Genomic DNA, 19,585 nt, shown 5'->3' with positions numbered 1-19,585 from the left:
AGACTTCCAGTACTGTGTTAAATAGTAATGGTGAAGGCAGACATCCTTGTCTTCTTCGTGGCCATAGGGAAAAGGCTGTCAGATTTTCCCCATTGAGGATGATATTAGCTGTGGGTCTTTTGTATATGGCCTTTCTGATGTTGAAGTTTTCTGAAGGTTTTTTATCAAGAATGGATGCTGTATTTTGCCAAATGCTTCTTCTGCATCTATTGACAGGATCATAGGGTTCTTATCCTTTCTTTTAATAATGTGATGTATCTCATTGGTTAATTTGCAAATATTGAATCAGCCCTGTATCCCAGAAATAAATCCCACTTGATCATGGTGAATAATTATGTTAAGGTACTGTTGAATTTGATTTGCTGGGATCTTGTTGAGAATTTTTGCATTCATATTCATCAGGAATATTGGTCTGTAATTCTCCTATTTTAGTGGAGTCCTTGTATGGTTTTGCAATCAAGGTAATGCTGGCCTCGTAGAATGAGTTTGGAAGTTTACCTTCTATTTTTATTTTTTGGAACAATTTGAGAAGAATAGGTGTTAACTCTTCTTTAAATGTCTGATAGAATTCCCCTAGGAAGCCATCTGACCCAGCACTCTTGTTTGTTGGGAGACTTTTGATTACTGATTTCAGTTTCTTTGCAGGTTATGGGTCTGTTCAAATTTTCTATTTCTTCCTGTTTCAGTTTGGTAGTTTGTATGTTGCTAGGAATTTGTCCATTTCTTCCAGATTTCCCAGTTTGTTGCTGTATAGTTTTCCATAGTATTCTCTAATAATTATTTGTATTTCTGTGGTGTTGGTTGTGATCTCTCCTCTTACATTTGTGATTTAATCTATTTGGGTCCTTTCTCTTTTCTTTTTGATAAGTCTGGATGGGAGTTTATCAATTTCATTAATTTTTTCAAAGAATTAACTTTTAGTTTAATTGATCTGTTATACTGTGGGGGTTTTTTTGTTCCTATATCATTTATTTCTTCTCTAATCTTTATTATTTCCCTTCTTCTGCTGGCTTTGGGCTTTATTTGCTGTTTCTTTTCTAGCTCCTTTAGGTGTAAGGTTAGGTTGTGTATTTGGGATCTTTCTTGATTCTTGAGATAGACATGAATTGCAATATACTTCCCTCTTAGGACTGCCTTTGCTGCATCCCAAAGGTTCAGACTGTTGTGTTTTCATCTCCATTTGCTTCCATGTATTTTATTTCTTCTTTAATTTCATGGCTAACCCATTCATTCTTTAGTGGGATATTCTTTAACCTACATGTATTTGAGGGCTTTCCAAAATTTTCATGTGGTTGATGTGTTTCATAGCATTGTGATCTGAAAATATGCATGGTATGACTCCATCTTTTGGTACTTGTTGAGGGCTGATTTGTGACACAGTATGTGATCTATTCTGGAGAATGTTCCATGTGCACTTGAAAAGAATGTGTATTCTTTTGCTTTAGGATGAAATGTTCTGAATATATCTGTTACGTCTATCTGGTCCAGTGTGTTTTTCAAAGCCATTGTTTTCTTGTTGATTTTTTGCTTAGGTGATCTGTTGGTTGCTGTAAGTGGAGTGTTAAAGTCCCCTACTATTATGGTATTATTATCAATGAGTTTCTTTATGTTTGTGATTAATTGGTTTATATATATGGGTGCTCCTAAGTTGAAGGTGTAAATATTTACAATTGTTATACCTTCTTGATGGATAGACCCCTTAATTACAATGTAATGCTCTTCTCTAACTGTTGTTAGTCTTTGCTTTAAAATCTAGTTTGTGTGAGATTAGCATGGCTACTCCAGCTTTCTTTTGATGTCCATTCACATAATAAATTGTCCATCCCCTCACTTTCAATCTGCAGGTGTCTTAGGTCTAAAATGAGTCTATTGTAGGCAGCATGTAGATGGATCTTGTTTTTTTTTAATCCATTCTGATACCTTACGCCTTTTGATTGGAGCATTTAGTTCATTTACATGCAGAATGATTATTGAAAGATAATGAATTTACTGCCATTGCGTTACCTATAGAGTTGGTATTTCTGGTGATGTTCTCTGGTCCTTTCTAGTCTTTGTTGCTTTTTTTTTCCTCTCTGCTCAAAGAGGCCCCCTTAAAATTTCTTGTAGGATTTGGTTTAGTGGTAACAAACTCCTTTAGTTTTTTTTGTTTGTTTTGGTTTGGTTTTTGGTTTTTTGTCTTGGAAACTCTTTATCTCTCCTATTTTGAATGACAGTCTTGCTACATAGAGTATTCTTGGCTGCATATTTGTCCTATTCAGCACATTGAATGTATCTCGCTAATCCCTTCTAGCCTGCCAAGTTTTTGTGGACAGATCTGCTGCGAACCTGATCTGTCTTCCCTTGTAAGTTAAGCACTTTTTTTTTTCCCTTGCTGCTCTCAGGATTCTTTCCCTGTCTATGCATTTTGTGAATTTGACTACAATATGTCTTGGCGATGGCTGACTTTTGTTAACTTTAATGGGGGTTCTCTGTGCTTTTTGGATTTTGATGTCTGTGTCCTTCCCCAGATGAGGGAAGTTTTCAGGTATAATTTGCTCACATAAACTTTCTGTCCCATTTTCTTTCTCTTCATCTTCTCGGACTCCTATGATTCAAATGTATTACATCTTAATGAATCACTGAGTCCCCAAAGTCTGCCTTCATGATCCCTTACCTTTGTTTCCCTTTTCTTTTCTGCTTCATTATTTTCTATAACTTTATCTTCTGTATCACTAATTCACTCATCTGACTTGTCCATCTTCATTTTTATGGATTCCATTTGGTTTTGCATCTTGGTTATAGCAGTTTTAATTTTGGCCTGACTAGATTTTAATTCATGTATTTGTGCAGAAAGGGATTCTGTGGTGTATTCTATGCTTTTTACATGCCCAGCTTGTGTCCTTAACCTTATAATCATTGTTTTAAATTCTAGTTCTGACATATTACCTGTATCTAGATTGATTATGTCTCTGGCCGTCATTTCTTCCTGGTTTTTTCTTTTGAGGTGAATTCCTCCATCTTGTCATTTTGGAGGAAGAAAAAACAATAATAATAATAGAATGAAGTAAATATTAAAAAAATTTAAAAATTAAAACAAAGGAAACTAGATCCTAGGTGTGTTTTGGTCTGCTTGTTAAGAGAAGCTTGATAGAAAAAAAGAGAAAAGAAGAGAAAAAATATAAGAAAAAATTTAAAAATTAAAGAAATAATAAAATTTAAAAAACTAAAAGTAAAATTAAAAAAAATTACTCTATCTGTATCCATGAAACAGAAAAAACAAATAACAACAAAAACAAAAACAGAAGCAACAACAACAAAAAAAACGAACAAACGATCAAACCTAAGAGCCCAAATGAAGCTATGTCCACTTTCCCCTGGAGCTGAAACTTTGCAGCACTCCCTGTACTGTAGACTGAGCTGGTGGAAGGAATTTGTCCCCATCTTCTGGGTTAGAGGCCTGCTGCTCTGATTCTCAGGCCTACTTGCCTTAGTGAAGATGTGCTGGAAGGCTCAGAGGGGCGGAGCTTTCTCCCCTTGGTGGGACTGTTTAGCTCACTTGGGTAGATCAGTGCTGGTGGGCTAATGATGAAAATGGTTTCATCTCACTCTCTATTCCCCAGAGTGGGAAGTTCACACCCTCAAAAAAGTGCGATCAATACCTGTCTTGTGTCCCCCACTTCAGTCAGCTCCCCACCTTCTCCCTTCAGTGTCCGAGCTATCCACCTACCAGGAGGTAATTCCTTCCAGAGTTTTATCTAGGGCACAGCTGTGTCTCAAAACCCCACGTTTCAGAGGCCCCCTTGGTTTGGACCTGCTGTGATCTGGGGGAGGGTCTTGCTGAGCTGTGGCCAGGGCAGGCTTGTCCCAAGGAATGGTCATACCACCACACAGCAGCAGTGGCTCAGATTTTATGGTAAATCACAACACACAACCGACACCAGGTTTTCTGCCCTCAGCCAGTGTATTTGTTCCTATACCTATAGTGTGGTGGCTTGAGGGTGCCTTCTGGGTCTTTTGCCCATGGAGAGCCCGTATCACCTCTACCAAATGCACTCCAAGCAGGGGAACTGCTTCTCCCTGTGCATCCTAGGCAATCCTTAGATGGAGCTGCCTGCTGCTGGGGCTCCATCCTGCTTCCTTGCCAGAGCATCACCAGGAGGTGACCTCTGAAACTTCAGACTCTGTGCTCCACTGGTGGGATTGCAACCCTCTTTTTCCCCCATCAGTGGTTTTGGGGAACAGTTTTCTTGTGCAGTTCCCTGTGCACATTTTCACTCTTTCTCTCTAGCTGCTTTCAGGAGGAGTGCTTTCTTGTGCAAACCTGATGTTCTGCTCTCTCTCCCCTTCTGTCTTTCTCCCCCCGCAAAAATGGCTCTCTCCTCTCTGTGGCACCATGGCTCTTCTCTCCTCCAATTCACCTCTCCTTACCATGTACCTGCCGTGTTCTCTCCCTCAAATTATGCGGATTGTCCCGTTAATGCTCAGAACAGTTTCTTAGGTGTCGAAAATGGTTTGATGTTGATCTAGCTGTGTTCAACGGACCAGACAAGCCCAGGGGCCCCTTACTACTCTGCCATCTTAACTCCTACCCCCTCCATTTTTGTGAATTTTTAAAAGAATTTCAACTGAATTTTTGTGCTTACTTGTTTTGGAGATTTTTATTAGGAATGGCTGTCGATCCTCTTTTGATTCATATACCATTATTCCTTTCTTTCTTTATTTAATATAATTTATTCTATTTATTATTATTCTTTAAATGAAACTTAAAGTGTACTTTCATATCTGAAAATTCTATTTATTCCTCCTGTTAGCACTGCAATAATTTTTTCTTTAGTACAGTAAAGGGAAACATTCCCATTATATTGTTTGCAATCTGAAGTTAAAATAGTAGACAAATTTAAGGTATGTGACAACATACAGATAAGGCCAAACGAATGGAGAGAGAATGAAACAAGAAAAAATGATTTGAGCGAATATATCCGTGTGTTGGGTAAAATGAGCAGAAATGAATCAGTTAGTAGTGTTTCTGAGAGGAGAAAATCTCAATACGGATGTAGAAGAAACATTTAAATTTTAAACAGGAGGCCATCGGGAGCCAGGGAAAGGATCTAAGGGGGTAATAATGTGCTTGAGCAAAGTAAAAATGTTCTCCATGTTGGCAAATCTTAATCATTTCTTGCTGTGATAATTAATCAGACAGCTAAGTACTAGCCACTCACCTGCTTCAAAACATAAATTTTGCTTTATGTGCACAACAAATTACCCTTTCATGCACACATAAAAAATATACAAATTCTCCATGGGATGGAGGAGATGTTCGATATCTGCCTTTGGTGGAAATAATTATTATTAATTTAAGATTAGCATACTCTAGACAGACTGTTAGCATTCCTGTTTTATCTAAACACAGCCATGTGAGGGGCACAAGGCTGTCAGTGTATTGGTGAAAGCCCTCCCACTGTTCCCAACAGCTGCTGAAATCACAAACATTTCAATCCTATTAATTCAACATGAAAAAATCATTAGCATTGTACTGAGGTGTTGGAACCAGCTCACTCCTGCTTGGTTGATCTCTCAAGTCAAATTAGGAAACCTCCTGCTCAGGAGCAATTTACTTTTTGTTGAATCAAGCCTATTATTCTGGTCACATTTTAAGATGGTGTTCCTTTTGCTTGTCGTACAAGCAGTGATGAATTTAACTCAAGAAGGAAATTGAGTATTAGGACTTTGAAAGGAATGGCTTTCTGTATCTTATGAACCTCTTCAGGTAGAATACTTGGGAAAAAAATCCATAAAATTGGTACATGAATAAGAGACCATCATCATCGTCATCACCGTCATTAGCAACAATCAGAGTTAACAGTTACTTCATCTTCATTAAATGTGGAGCGTTATTCTAATTGCTGAGGGTTAACTCTTGATCTTCACATCATCTTTAGGAGTCAGATACTGTTACTCTCATTCTCTGAGGAAACTGAGATACAGAAAAACTGAGATACAGAAAGAAAAAATAAATTATTTACAGTTTTATAACTAAGAAGTCATGGAGCCGGAATTTGGATCTAGACACTCTGACTCTGGAGTATATGCTCATTGTATACAATTGAATGTAGGAAAAACATGAATAAAGCAAAAGAGAACGTGCAAAGAAACAAGAAGCTTTTCTAAGATATTTACAGACGATCTCTTTATTTCTATAGGTGAGGAAGTAGCTAGTAAATGCCAGAACTGATAAATTTGAGATATCAGATTATGAAAGTCAATAGATTGGTGGTCTGATTGGGACTAAGAGCCGTATTTTCTTTCAGTCTAAAACTGTTACCTTGGAAGAATAACATTGAACTGAACGTGATTCTTTATATCTGGATTTTTTTCTTTTTTTGTGTGTGGGGTATGGTATGGAGTATGGAGGGAATAACATAATAAAGATTCATTTTATTATATAGCATTTGTTTACTACAGAAAGTAAAACAATGACACACTTGACTTTATGTGTAATTAACCAAGTTTGGGGAGTGTATTTTCTTGTATGGACATGTATTGTGGGTGATGGATGTTGAAAGACTAACACAATCATAATGTTTAATTTGGACAGTGGTTGTATGCTTTTCATTTAGTTTTGGGCTTCTCTAAAAATGGTAATTCACTGATATTCCTGATTAACTTTTACTTCAAAGTCATGCTTTAGATACCATCTTCATAGTTTTGAGCATTTGATCTAAGTATATAAATTGCTTAGTTTTTTCATAAATACAATAAGAATTTTTGTTCTTTCAGGCCCATTTAGTCTTCATAGAGGCATAAAGTATCTTTCAGGGACTATAAATGGATTATTATGAAAATAATAATTATGACTTCTAAGAATTGATAACTGTTTAAAAAATGTTTTATAGTTGGGCTCTGTGCTGATAGTACGGAGCCTGCTTTGGATCCTCTGTCTCCCTCTGTCTCTGTCCTGCTCACACACTCTCCCTCTCAAAAATAAACAAATATTTAAAAAAATGTTTTACAGCTTAGGAATTTCAGGCACAAGCATCAGAATTCCACTACCCAGAGTTAACTCTCTACTTCCAGTCACAGTGCCGAGAGAGGGTTTCAAATGAACAGGGGTAAAGCAGTAATCTTATTTGACACCTTTGGGCTGGCTGTTTGTGAACATAGCACTTCATGTTTCCTTTCTCTTTTGCATCTTTGTTTTCCGTTTTATTGTGGATGTGTCTATTTTCCTAAGTGGACTTTAAGCTACTTCAAAATCAGGCACATGTCTTACACAAGTTTAAGTTGTATCTTGTGACTTCACTTGTTTTTGTTTCCTTACAAAAGATTTGTTTTACAAAATAATTCAAAAAAAGTACAATAAAATAACCTGTCTGGTTAAAACAATGAAATGGAACATGATAAAATGATATCTATCGAATTACTTAATTGCAATAGATGTCCTGTTATGACTTTGGCAAATTTTATGGTGCTCTTCCAAGTTATTTGTGCACCACCATGAAGGTTTCAAGATCCTTCATTCACCATGAAGGATCACTGCATAGATCCTTCTTAAGCAGTGAGTTTACTCCTCACTTAAGCAGTGAGTATACTTTCATTAAATGAAAACTTGACCATTTTCACATATCGCTTTCCTACAAAAACCTAGTGATCTCCATGATAATAGCCTATTAATCACTCTAAGTGTGTTTAAGATGGTGATCATAGACATGAATTTTGAGGAATCTGTGAACTTCTGACACTGATTGCAGAGAAGTGTGTGTGTGTGTGTGTGTGTGTGTGTGTGTGTGTGTGTGAGTTTGAAGTGAGAAAATCTATAGCTTTTGATGAGATTCTGAACGAGATATCTGACAAAGCTTCAAGAACCACTAAATGTATCCATCTTGAATCACTATGGTAATGACATTAAAGGAAACCAGACAAAACCAAAATGTTTTAATCTTTATTTTATTTTTGAGAGAGAGAGAGAGAGAGAGAGAGAGAAAGAGCGAGAGCACATGTACGAGCAGGGGAGGGGCAGAGAGAGAGGGAGACACAGAATCTGAAGCAGGTTCCAGGCTCTCAGCTGTCAGCCCACAGCCTGATGCGGGGCTCAAACCCAAGAATCGTGGGATCATGACCTGAACTGAAGTCAGATGCTTAACTGACTAAACCACCAAAGTGCCCCAAATGTGTGTGTGTTTTTATATGGCAAAAAGAAATAAGAATTTTTCTTATTAGTATCTAATATCTAATATCTTATTATTATCTAATATTTTTTAATTGGTTACTGCAACCTGTATAAAACAGCTATCATTTGATGAATGAATACAAAATAAAAATATTGTATAATAATTTTCACCTGTTAATATTTTATTAAAATTATCCATTAATTCAACATCATTTTCATGCTTATTTTATGGAATGCATTCTCCTGGCGCTTGTGTAAAATACCCAAACTATAGGCTCCCATGCTTTTTTCTCTCAGGAAATTACATTTTATATTGCTTTATAAGTAAGGCAAATGATCCTGAAAGGTTACCAGATAAAAAAGGTAAGGGTCAATTCCGGGGAAGGATCTCTGGGGGCTTGAATCATTGGTTACATCTTTATGGAGTGAGCTAGTTTCTGCGTGACAGATTAGATTCAGGTAGATGTATTGGAAGTGTAAGTTTCAGAAATGGGAGCTCTGTGAGCACAGATAGAAGTGAGACTGTCATAAGCATCTTCAAGTTAAAGAGAATAGAGCTACTTACTCGCATGCTGTGATTCATGCATTGAAAACTATTGTAGTAGTGACCAGTTTTCAATGTCTGAACAAGCATTTGTACACCCAATTAAATGTTAATCTGAAACTGTTTTTTTTTTTTTTTCTTTTTTTTTTGATTAGAAGACTATATTAGTTTGCTAGGGCTGCCAAAACAAAATACCACCATAACAAAATACAAACCAAGACTAGATGTCTTAAACAAGAGAAATTTATTTTTTCACGGTTCTGGATGTTGGAAGTTCAAGATCAAGGTGTTGTCAGGTTTGGTTTCTTCTGAAGCCTCTTTCCTTGGCTTGCAAATTGTTGCCTTATGGTGTCTTCACATGGTCTTTTCTCTGTGAGTGCACATCCCTGTCTCTCTGTGTGTCCAAATTTCCTTTTCTTATAAGACACCAGTCAAACTGGATTGGAGCCCACCCTGTCAGCATCATTTTACTGTAATTACATCTTAAAGACCCTCTTTTCAGGTACAGCCATATTCTGAAATCCTGTGTATTTGGGCTCGAGAGTATGAATTTTAGGGGAATATATAATTCATGCCATAACAAACTCCAAAGTTCTGACTGTAAGAAAGTAAATATTATAAATATATTAAACTATAATAGCATATATAATTAATATAATATATGAATCAAAAGCTTAATATCCTCAACTAAGTTTTATTGAACAACTATAATGTTTCAACATGTATAAGGAACATTTTCAAACACATTATGTTTCATTAAATTCTTACATCACTACTGCATGAGGAGATGAGCAAAATCATACAGAGACAAACCTCAGATTAAAATTCATGAAATTCTGACTTCAAATTTGTTGGTTTTTCTACCAGTTTCCGTCATGCCTATATAATTCCTATATGTGCCTGGACAAGAAGATTTGTGGTTCTCTTCAGTTAGGTTTGCCTACGTCCCGCGTTTCTATACATACACAGTTATGTGCATATCTAAATGTTTGCAAATGTATGTGATACCAGATAACCTTGTGTTTGTGCACAAAGTGTACCCAGTCTTTGGTTTATGAGACGTTTTCTGATATCTCACAAATCTCTCCCTATTTTAATAGTTAGAAACCTCCCCAGTCCTAATACAATGAGCTTTAGTTACATAAGATTTTGCAAGTGTTTGATAGTTAAACTTCACATTATATTTGGGAGCATCTTGACAGCATGTTGTGTCAAATGAAAGTAGTAAAATCAGCCTGAGATTTCACAGCTGCCCTAATTAGCTGATACTCTTGAAACTTTGAGAAGTCAGTAGCACAATCTGTTGTAGATATAATTTTGCAATGAACAACTGTATATTTTGGGTTCACCAAAAGTGTCCAGCACTATATTTATGTGTCTTCACCAGCTATTCCTTGTATTTTAGCTAATCATGTTAATCAAAATTGCATACGCTTTTAGCCTTAAGATATTTCAGACTTAATCAACTCAGCCTCAAAATAGGTTTGGGAGCTGTGTTAACAAGGAAAGGCTGCATTTGATAGTCATTCAGAGTGTGGGATTTGAAATTGAGCTGGTTTTGAATTCTGGCTTTGCCACACAGTAGGTGTTGAGTCTTAGACAAGCTATTTATTTCTCCTCCTCTCTGGAAGCAGACATAACAATATCTATTTCACAGACCGATAAGATAAAGCAGTTTTTAATACATGTGCAGAGCCTACTGTATAGTTAGCACTCGATACGTAAAACTACTATTTATTTGACCAGTTACATATTTTAAATATTTTTGAAAAATTTGCAACTAAGCAGGGGTAGAGATATCAACTAAAACTGCAGTCTAGTATACACTAGTAGTATGCTAGAGGATTGAAACTGCCAAACGGCAAAGGCTGAAGGCACAGTCCCCGAGACTGCCTTCAATTCTGATGCCACTTGCAATTTTGGGGTTTTGCAAAACCACTCTCAGGTACAATAATTCACTGGAGAATTTACAGAACTCAATGGAAGCTATTATCTTCATGGTTACAGTTGTTTTTTGTTTGTTTGTTTGTTTTTAAGATTTTATTTGTATGTAATCTCCACATCCAACGTGGGGCTCAAATTTATAATCTCAAGATCAAGTTGCCTACTTTGCTGACTGAGCCAGCCAGGTGCCCCTCATGGTTCAGTTTATTATAGGGAAATGATGAATATTAAACCAGCCTGAGAAGGAGAGTCAAAGGACCAAGTCTGGGAAGGTACCAAATGCAAAGCTTCTAATGTGCTTGGAATGTGTTATCTTCCTGTCATTGATGTATGGCAAAATTCAGGGAGTACTGCCGACCTGGGAAGCTCACCTTAAAGCTCTGATGTACAGAGTTTTTACTGAGGTCTCATTACATACGTCTCATTGATTGATTCACTGATTGCCCATGTGGTTGACTTAGTCACCATGTTGACTGATACCATGTGGCTCACCCTAAATCACATAGTTGGTGTTTTGTGGCCCGGCCAACCCACTCCCTACGGTGTTTGGGGTATGACTAGCATCACCACAATACCTGATGTAGTCAGCCTCTGCCCTAAACAAAGTCAATCATATAAGGTATGACATAGATTACCTTCCAGAAGCCAAGGGAAAAGGTCAGACTTCTCATTGGGTAAGGCTAAATTGTTGACTACACATTTATATTGCCGGAATTGTACAAGTAAGCTGATTTGTTATTTGTTTGTCGCACTGTGATTTTATAATAGCCCGGTTAGGTGATTACTGAGATAATATAAAATATGAACAAAAATACAAAATGTTGCTATCATGAAAATTTTCAAAGTATAATCTCCAATAGTCATTATTATAATGATGTTCTTAATACTATAAGCATACCTACAAGTTGGCTTGACAGCTGTGAGGCCTTCAGAATGTTAATGCTATTAAAAAAAGGCCACTTTGATACCTTTTTCTCTCTATAAAAGTATCCTTAATCTTAATATACACTGAGAAAGATTGGAATACAATACACCTATAAATATTTGCCACAGAAATTTGTTGAGCTCTGAATAGAGAATTGAACTATCTGCCTTGATTGTTAATTTGTGGTATTTGAGCACATATTCAATAGCTTATACCTGCTAATTTGGGGAATGAATTCTTGGCATCAGTTTTGTAGATTGTATGTTTTTTGTTTTTTGTTTTTTTTAACGTTTATTTATTTTTGAGACAGAGAGAGACAGAGCATGAACAGGGGAGGGGCAGAGAGAGAGGGAGACACAGAATCTGAAACAGGCTCCAGGCTCTGAGCTGTCAGCACAGAGCCCGACACGGAGCTCGAACTCACGGACCGCGAGATCGTGACCTGAGCGGAAGTCAGCCGCTTAACCGACTGAGCCACCCAGGCGCCCCTGTATGTTTTTAATTACAAGACTAATAAATATATCCATCAAAATTGATTAGTGTGGAGGAAGGTGATCTAAACAATTAACTAAAGGTGATTGAGTAGCACTTTTTAAATTTAAAAACATGAAAGGAATAATCTGTGGCCACACCTGATAGAACTGTAAGGAAGAGTTCTAAGTTTCTGTCCTATTGATGTCAGAGTTAAAGGGACATTGTGAGAGGTGGAAATATCCTCAATAGGACAATTAGGTAAATGAAAACACTCCCTGATGACTAAGTTTATAAAATTATATGCAGAGGATTTTCAAGGTTAGATTTTCAAAGCCATAGAACCAGGTCTCAAATCTGTAATAGTACTTGGTCTACATCATGACCTATAAGGCTTTATTTGTGTTCTTGATGGTGTAACCAACACTTGTTTCTGTTAAAATATTTAATTTTAGTAAAATATATACATATATGCTTAAATTGTAAATTTCCATTTTAGTATCAGAGATTGTAAATATCACACATGTCCATACTGAGGTGAGATGAGCTAAATAAAGTGAGGTGATGTGAGCTTCAAGAACTGAGTAGGTAAAATATCAACAATTAATATGTATCATAAAGTTTCTCTCATAAACTGCATCTCTTGGAAGATTTTGAAGTTTGTGGATCAATTAAAACTCTTAGGGTAATTTTCATATACTTATCCTTATACAAATAAAAATGCTAATTGTCAAATAAGCCTGTCTAAATTCAAGAACTCAATTAGTTTTATATTAACAAAATTTGGAAACATGGCAATTTGGCAGAAATAAACTATCAATCCTTATTTAGGTCTAAAATGGAAACAAAACAATGAAGGTATTTGTTAGATATTTAGGATTTAGAAATTTGACTTTAATGACTTTGAAAAATAAATTTTTTTAATGCTCCATTAGTTTTGCCTTAGGGTGGTAAAATTTTTCTCTCTTACCTCAAATAGAAGCTAATAATTGAATAACTTTAAGTTATTTCCCAAATTTTGCCTATATGCAAACATCTAGATATTATTTAAGCCAGATCAGTGTAGACATTAAATTTTATATTACATCACAGATGATAACAGCAGGTTGAATTTTAAAAATATTACCTAAAAAATTGAAGATTGCATTTTATTTTCAAATCAAAAAGAATCTTAGATGTAAGAAAGAAAATAAATGAGCAAAAAATTTTTCCAAAAATATTTTGACTTTTCAAGAGAAGTATACTAGTGCTTATAGCCATCCACATATGGTGACATTTTTATGGTTCACAAAAGATAATAAAGCAACATCAAATGTTTTAAGAAATATAGCAGAGTCTATATTTAATGATATAAAATATACACTTTTATTGAATATTGATATGAGATATTTCAAACTGTGTTTTCCAGAAAGGTGTGGAAGAGAAATCTATTGATAAATAGGACATATAATTTAATATTATGATAATACTAGTTTGGATTTGGGCTATGGCACTTATAATATATTTCCTTTGACTTACTTTGGGTTTTACTGCTTGTGAATTATTGAAACTTGATTCACTTATGAGATATGTTTATCTCAATTCAGTTCAAAGTGAATTTCCTTTTCCTTTCCATGCAAGAACTCATATTGAATGTTCAGTGGGACTATAATCCATCATGTTGTGTCTTGGAAAACACATTTATAAACTTAATATTGTACAGATAATTTACATTTCTCTTGTATAGGAAACACAAGGTTTTATTTTATTAGGCTAATGAAACAATATGGAGCATTATCTGGGTATACTATTCAAGAATTTCATGATCATAAATAAAATAAGGTGGATTCAAAATCTAAAAGGCTAAAAAAATAACCCTAAAAAGCTATCTTCTCTGTTTTCACTAGAACCATATTCAGACACAAATTGGATACAAACTGTCTGACTTCAATAGCAATCCTATATATAGCTGTCATGCTTGTACAGAAGAAATTCCATAAACTTCCTTAGCAGGTTATTTTAGTTTCTAAAGGTTTTTATTGGAAATAAATTAAACCCTCTAATGAAGGTTTATTCTTTGATTACTACCATTTCCTCCTGCATAGACTTGGAAAAAAACTGGCTATTCTCTTGGAAAGATCCTTTTCTAAGCCTAAGGATTTTATTGAATCACAATTAACTGTCCCTCTTTGGAATTATATTTATCCATTCTTTGACTATATATATATACAGATATAAGATATTGTCATTAGAATTAAATAGTTAAATGATTAGAAGTTTCAGAATATACTGAAAACCATAAATCTGTAGAAAATGCATAATGGGGCAACAGGTCCACTGTAGTTGGTGAAATGTATTTAAAAATGAAATGAACACAAAGCAATGGCTTGACAGTCATTCAGAAAACTTTTATTAAACATAGGTATTCTGTAGTCTTTGAGGTTATAGGGACTAAGATGGAATAAGATGCTGTGTTTTGGGCTCTTAAATAATCCATATTCTGCTTGGCAAGTCAGACAAGCAGAAAGTCTGACTTACTGTTTAGCACATTGTGATAAGTTCTAAAATTTTGGTTAGCACAAAGGACAGTCAGTGCATAAAATGTCAAGAAATCTCAAGAAAGTCTTCATGGACTGAAAAAAGAATAGGAGTTAACCAAGCAACATTGACCTAGTAGGTATTTGAAAGAGTTTTCCCAAGCAGAAGGAGCAACGATAGCAATGTAAGTTGGTAACTAGGGTAAATAGCAATTTGTTCAGTGACAGGAAGAAAAGAGTGCAGAGGTTGGAAATAAAGGCAGCTGAAAATAAAGACTGAAACAGTCCCTAGAAGCATGTCATATATTCTAAGAAGTTTGGACTGTCTACTGAAGCTAAAAGGAAGTTTTGAAGATTGTTAAACAGAGAAGTAACAAATTGATTTTCATTTTATGGAAATGTTACTGGAAGCAGAATAATGGTGAAGTTTTTAAAAAAATGCATGCTTAGTAGCATACACACACACACACACAGGAATAAAAGTAAGGAGTGCCCTTGATTGTCTATTGTACTAACACTGGAATGTAACGATGACAGCCTGACCCAAGGGGAATTTGTGACAAGTTTTGAGCCAAAAAGAAATGGAGGACTAAAGATATCCAGCAGAGATCCAATTTGGGTATCACATGACTGGGAAGAGTATGATACTATCTTAATTCACTCATCAAAGGAACACAAGAAGAACAACAGGTTTGAGAATAAGATGTTGAGCCTACTTTTAGATATGTTGGCTATTAGAGATTTCTAAGACATTCAAGTAAATATGGCATAGATACTCAGTGCTATAAAGAGTCAAATTTCTAGGTTCAAGGCTCAGAGGAAATATCTACACTGAAGATACAACACAACTCATCAACAAATAAGTGGTAATTGATGATGATGTCATCCATGAACAAAGACAGTTTTACTTCTTCCTTTCCAATGGGTATACCCTTATTATCTTTCCTTGCCTTGTTGCATTAGGAAGGACTTCCAGTATGACCTTGCAAAGGAGTAGTGAGAGGGACATCCTTGCCTTGTACCTGATCATAGTGAGAAATCTTTGAGTTTCTCACTATTAAGTATGATGTTAACTTTAGGGATTTTTTTGTAGATAGTCTTTATCAAGTTTAAGAAATTCCCCTCCAATGATACTTGTTTACTTAGTCTAAAGATTGATGATTTATATATTGAAGGAAGAATCAAAAGAAATCTTAACAAGACAAATGTAAAAGTACCAAATTAAAGAATCAGTTGCACAAATTAGGAAGGGGCAAGATCTAGTTTGGAGAGTATTAAACCTGGAGAATTAAATTAACTATTATCTCCTAAGGAATAGCAATATAGCATGATGAAAGAGACAAAGAGACAGAGACAGCGGAGAAAATATAAAAATTAAAAGCAAACAAAATATCCCTAATGAAGCTTCTAGGTTTTATTAATTGGCATATCTACATAATTCACAGGCCCCAGAAAGATGAGAATATGGTTTAAGAACAAACAATTATTTGGTAACTCCAGTGTACAGAGGAATCGAGCAGTATAGCAGTATAGCATTGTTGCCCTAAAATAAAAGTAATTGTAAAAAATTAGAGTTATTGAACAATATAATTAAAATAGTGAATTGTATGTATATCATATAATGTGAAGGATAGTTTCCCAGACTGAGATGCTTTAGGAAGAGTATAACGATTCTTTTACATTTAAGGATTATCATGTGAAAAAGGGAATTAGGTTTATTTTTGTATTATTCTGAATGATCAAGTAGGAATTACAGAGAAACATAGTTTTATTTTTTTAATGTTTATTTATTTTGGAGAGAGGGAGGGAAAGAGAGAGAGCGAGCATGGGGGGAGGGGCAAAGAGCGAGGAGGACAGAGGATCTGAAGTGGGCCCTGCACTGACAGCAGAGTCTGATGTGGGGCTTGAACTCATGAGCTGTGAGATCATCACCTCAGTTGAAGTCAGATACTTAACCGACTAAGCCACCAGGTGCTCCACAGAGAGGAATATTTTTGAATTAATGTACAAAAATAAATTTACTCATAGTTATCAGTACCTAAAATGTCTGCCTCAAAATAATGAGTTCTTTGACACTGAGACTCTTCTAGGAGTGTTTTAAACACCAACTACTAGTGGTTTTCTGGTCTCCTAGATGATATAAGGCCTTAAAATTCTTTAAGTTATAAAGTGATGTTTCCAATATTGGTACCTCATTGGAAAAATGAACCATGGGGATGCTTTTCCTTTTGTACTCAGTTTAAATTAATTTTCTACATCAATCACATTTTTAGAAGAAAAAGAACAAAGGTAAGATGAGGGATAGGAGAGAGAGGAAGGGAATAATTTGGCTCTACCTGTCATATATAAATTCCTATTTGTATTCTTTTTAAGGGTTTTGTTCTTTGGAGTTTTTTTTTTGTTTGTTTTGTTTTGTTTTGTTTTTGAGAGAGAGAGAGAGAGAGAGAGAGAGGGCGTGTGAAGGAGGAGCAGAGAGAAAGGGAGAGAGAATTCCAAGCAGGCTCCATGCTGTCAGCGCAGAGCCTGATGCAGGGCTCGATCTCATGAACCATGAGATCGTGACCTGAGCCAAAATCAAGAGTCAGACACTTAACCAACTGAACCACTCAGGCACCCCCATTTTTCTTTCTATATCTATATCCTTAACACAGAGTAGAATATTACCTATAAAAGTATAATCCATTTTTATTAGACTTGTTTTTTCATGGTTAAAACTCAAAATTTTGTAGTATATTCTACTGATTTTTTTACCTCTGTTAGGAATTTCAACAAATCTCTTCATGGTTTTATTTTTTGAGAAATAGAGCATAGAGTAAAAGATAGACAATGAGCAACAGAGGCTTAAATTTCATTATTAGGCAGATGACTAAAGGAAAACACTGAACTACCTACCCTCTTTTACTATATTTGAAAGAGAAAGAGATTGTAAATTTAATGTGTAAATAATTATGTTATTGAAACTCTTGGGTTAAAAAAGTCAGTATACCTAAAGATCTGTGAGAAAAGAGGTGAACAAGTGGGGCTGATATGTGAGAAGAAGCTTCTTGCTGTTAGTGAATATACTTTAGATGCACAAGGAGTCGAAAAGACGGGTTGGCTGACTTCAAGAAATTTGACTACATTTGTTCAAGACACTTTCGTTGTCTAAGCATTTATGTAACTCATACTACACCCCAAGAATTGTGGTATAAATCAAATACTAACATGAATACTGCTATATTTGGGGTCTTTGCTATGTAGGAGGGGGAAAAAGACTAATTCAAGCTACCTCAAATATTGCAAGGTTATTTTGAGATAATTTTGGGAGTAAGTGGAACAGGAATCCCACCAAAGCCTTTGGAACAGCTGGTATTCACAGGGATGGGAGTATATTCTCATAACCATGAGAGACATAGTGACTCAAATGTACCTGTAGGGACTAGAGTAGTAAGAACTCTTGAATCTTCATCCTAATGTTGTGCTTTAAAGAGATTCCTATACTTCTCCATTTTTCTTACTCTCTGTATATGTATGCTTTTTTTAATGTTCATTTATTTTTGAAAGAGAGAGAGTGTGCATGCGTGTGCACACAAGTGGGGGAAGAGAAGAGAGAGAGGGAAACAGAATCCAAAGTAGGCTCCAGGCTCTGAGCTGTCAATGCAGAGCCGGACCTAGGGCTCAAACCCATGACTGTGAGATCACAACCTAAAAATTTTTTATCAAGCCTTCTTTAGCCCAACTCTACTTCCCTATTACAGCTCAAAATCCATTTCCTGAATTCTCACAATACATCTTATCATCTTCAGGTCTGGTTTTGACTTGTGTGATCTTTCCATGTTGCCTCTTTCAAATTTTAAAGAAAGTTGAGTTCTCTTCACATGATGCACAGAAACACATTCTTCCCCTCCCTTTCTCTCTTCTCCCCTTCCCTCCCTTGCCCCTTCCTCCTCTCTCCCTTCCTCCCCTCTTCCTCCCAGTTTCTTCCTTTTGCTAGGAAAAGTTTTGAAACATTTTTAAGTAAACAAAAGAACGAAAACGAAAAAAAAAAAAAGAAAACACTAGGAAATGTTCTAACTCACTCATGTGATTATTTACTGTTTCTGCCTTTCATTGTGTTGGACTATTTTAAAACTGCAGAGGTTGGAGAAAAGTGATAATAATGGAAATGATCCTTATACACAGAAAACTAATTGCTCCTTTGGCTAATTCTGATCTGCATCTATTTGTAAATTCATTTCAGAATCCCTTAGTCTCTGTATATGTCTCTGCTTTTTTTTGGATCTCCTTGGAACAAGTTGTAACATCTTACTGGTTCCCTCATTAATTAAAAAGATAAATAGATTATTTGACATCATTTATGTTATACTTGTGTGAGAATTATGGTTTTATTCTTTTAAAATTTATCCTTTAACACTTGTTTTTCTTTTTTCAAACAAGACTTCTATCAAAGGTCATTGCTCAGCCTTTGGAGAGGTAACTAGCACACTCCATATAGCTGTAGCTGGGAGTTAACTGAGGGAGAGAAGGTGATAACTAGATTATGTAAGACCTTGTAGAGAATTTTAAAACATTGACAATTATTCCGAGTGAGAAAGGGAGCAGAGAAGTGCCAAATTGATTGACACTTTAAAAGGACCACTGTGGATGTGGTTTTGACAGGAAATAGGAGGTCAAGGGTAGAAGCAGGGAAATCAATTAAAAGGCTATTACAGTTATTTGGAAGAAAGGTGATGATACCGTGGACAAACAACTAAGTAGGTAATGGTAAAACAGTACAATTTAATCATATTCTGGATATCTTTTGGGTGATTGGAATTTACCATTGAATCGATGCAAAGCATGTGAAATGAGAGAAATCATGAGCTTTGTCAAAATATTGGACTTAGGACACTGGAATGGTAGAGCATTTAGGAAATGTGTGGGGTGTCGGTATTTTTGCACTTGTTAACTTTAACAAAGTCACTAAATTTCCATGTACTGATGTTGTGAAGGAAGTCAGGCATTCAGGGGAAGTCTGGGCTAGAAGTATAATACTGGGAGTCATGAGCATTGATATGATA

At 35.6% G+C, this 19,585-nt stretch overlaps 1 protein-coding gene across 5 annotated transcripts in view; it reads left to right on the top strand.

Moving 5' to 3' along the window:
- PCDH9 (protocadherin 9) overlaps window positions 1-19,585 on the top strand; it is a 920,569-nt gene that overhangs the window by 498,006 nt on the left and 402,978 nt on the right. The window lies entirely within an intron of this gene.

Source organism: Panthera leo, chromosome A1, assembly GCF_018350215.1.
Source record: "Panthera leo isolate Ple1 chromosome A1, P.leo_Ple1_pat1.1, whole genome shotgun sequence".
Lineage (NCBI taxonomy): Eukaryota > Metazoa > Chordata > Mammalia > Carnivora > Felidae > Panthera > Panthera leo.
The sequence above is the reverse complement of the archived record's forward strand: the minus strand, read 5'-3'. Positions and strand labels throughout refer to the sequence as shown.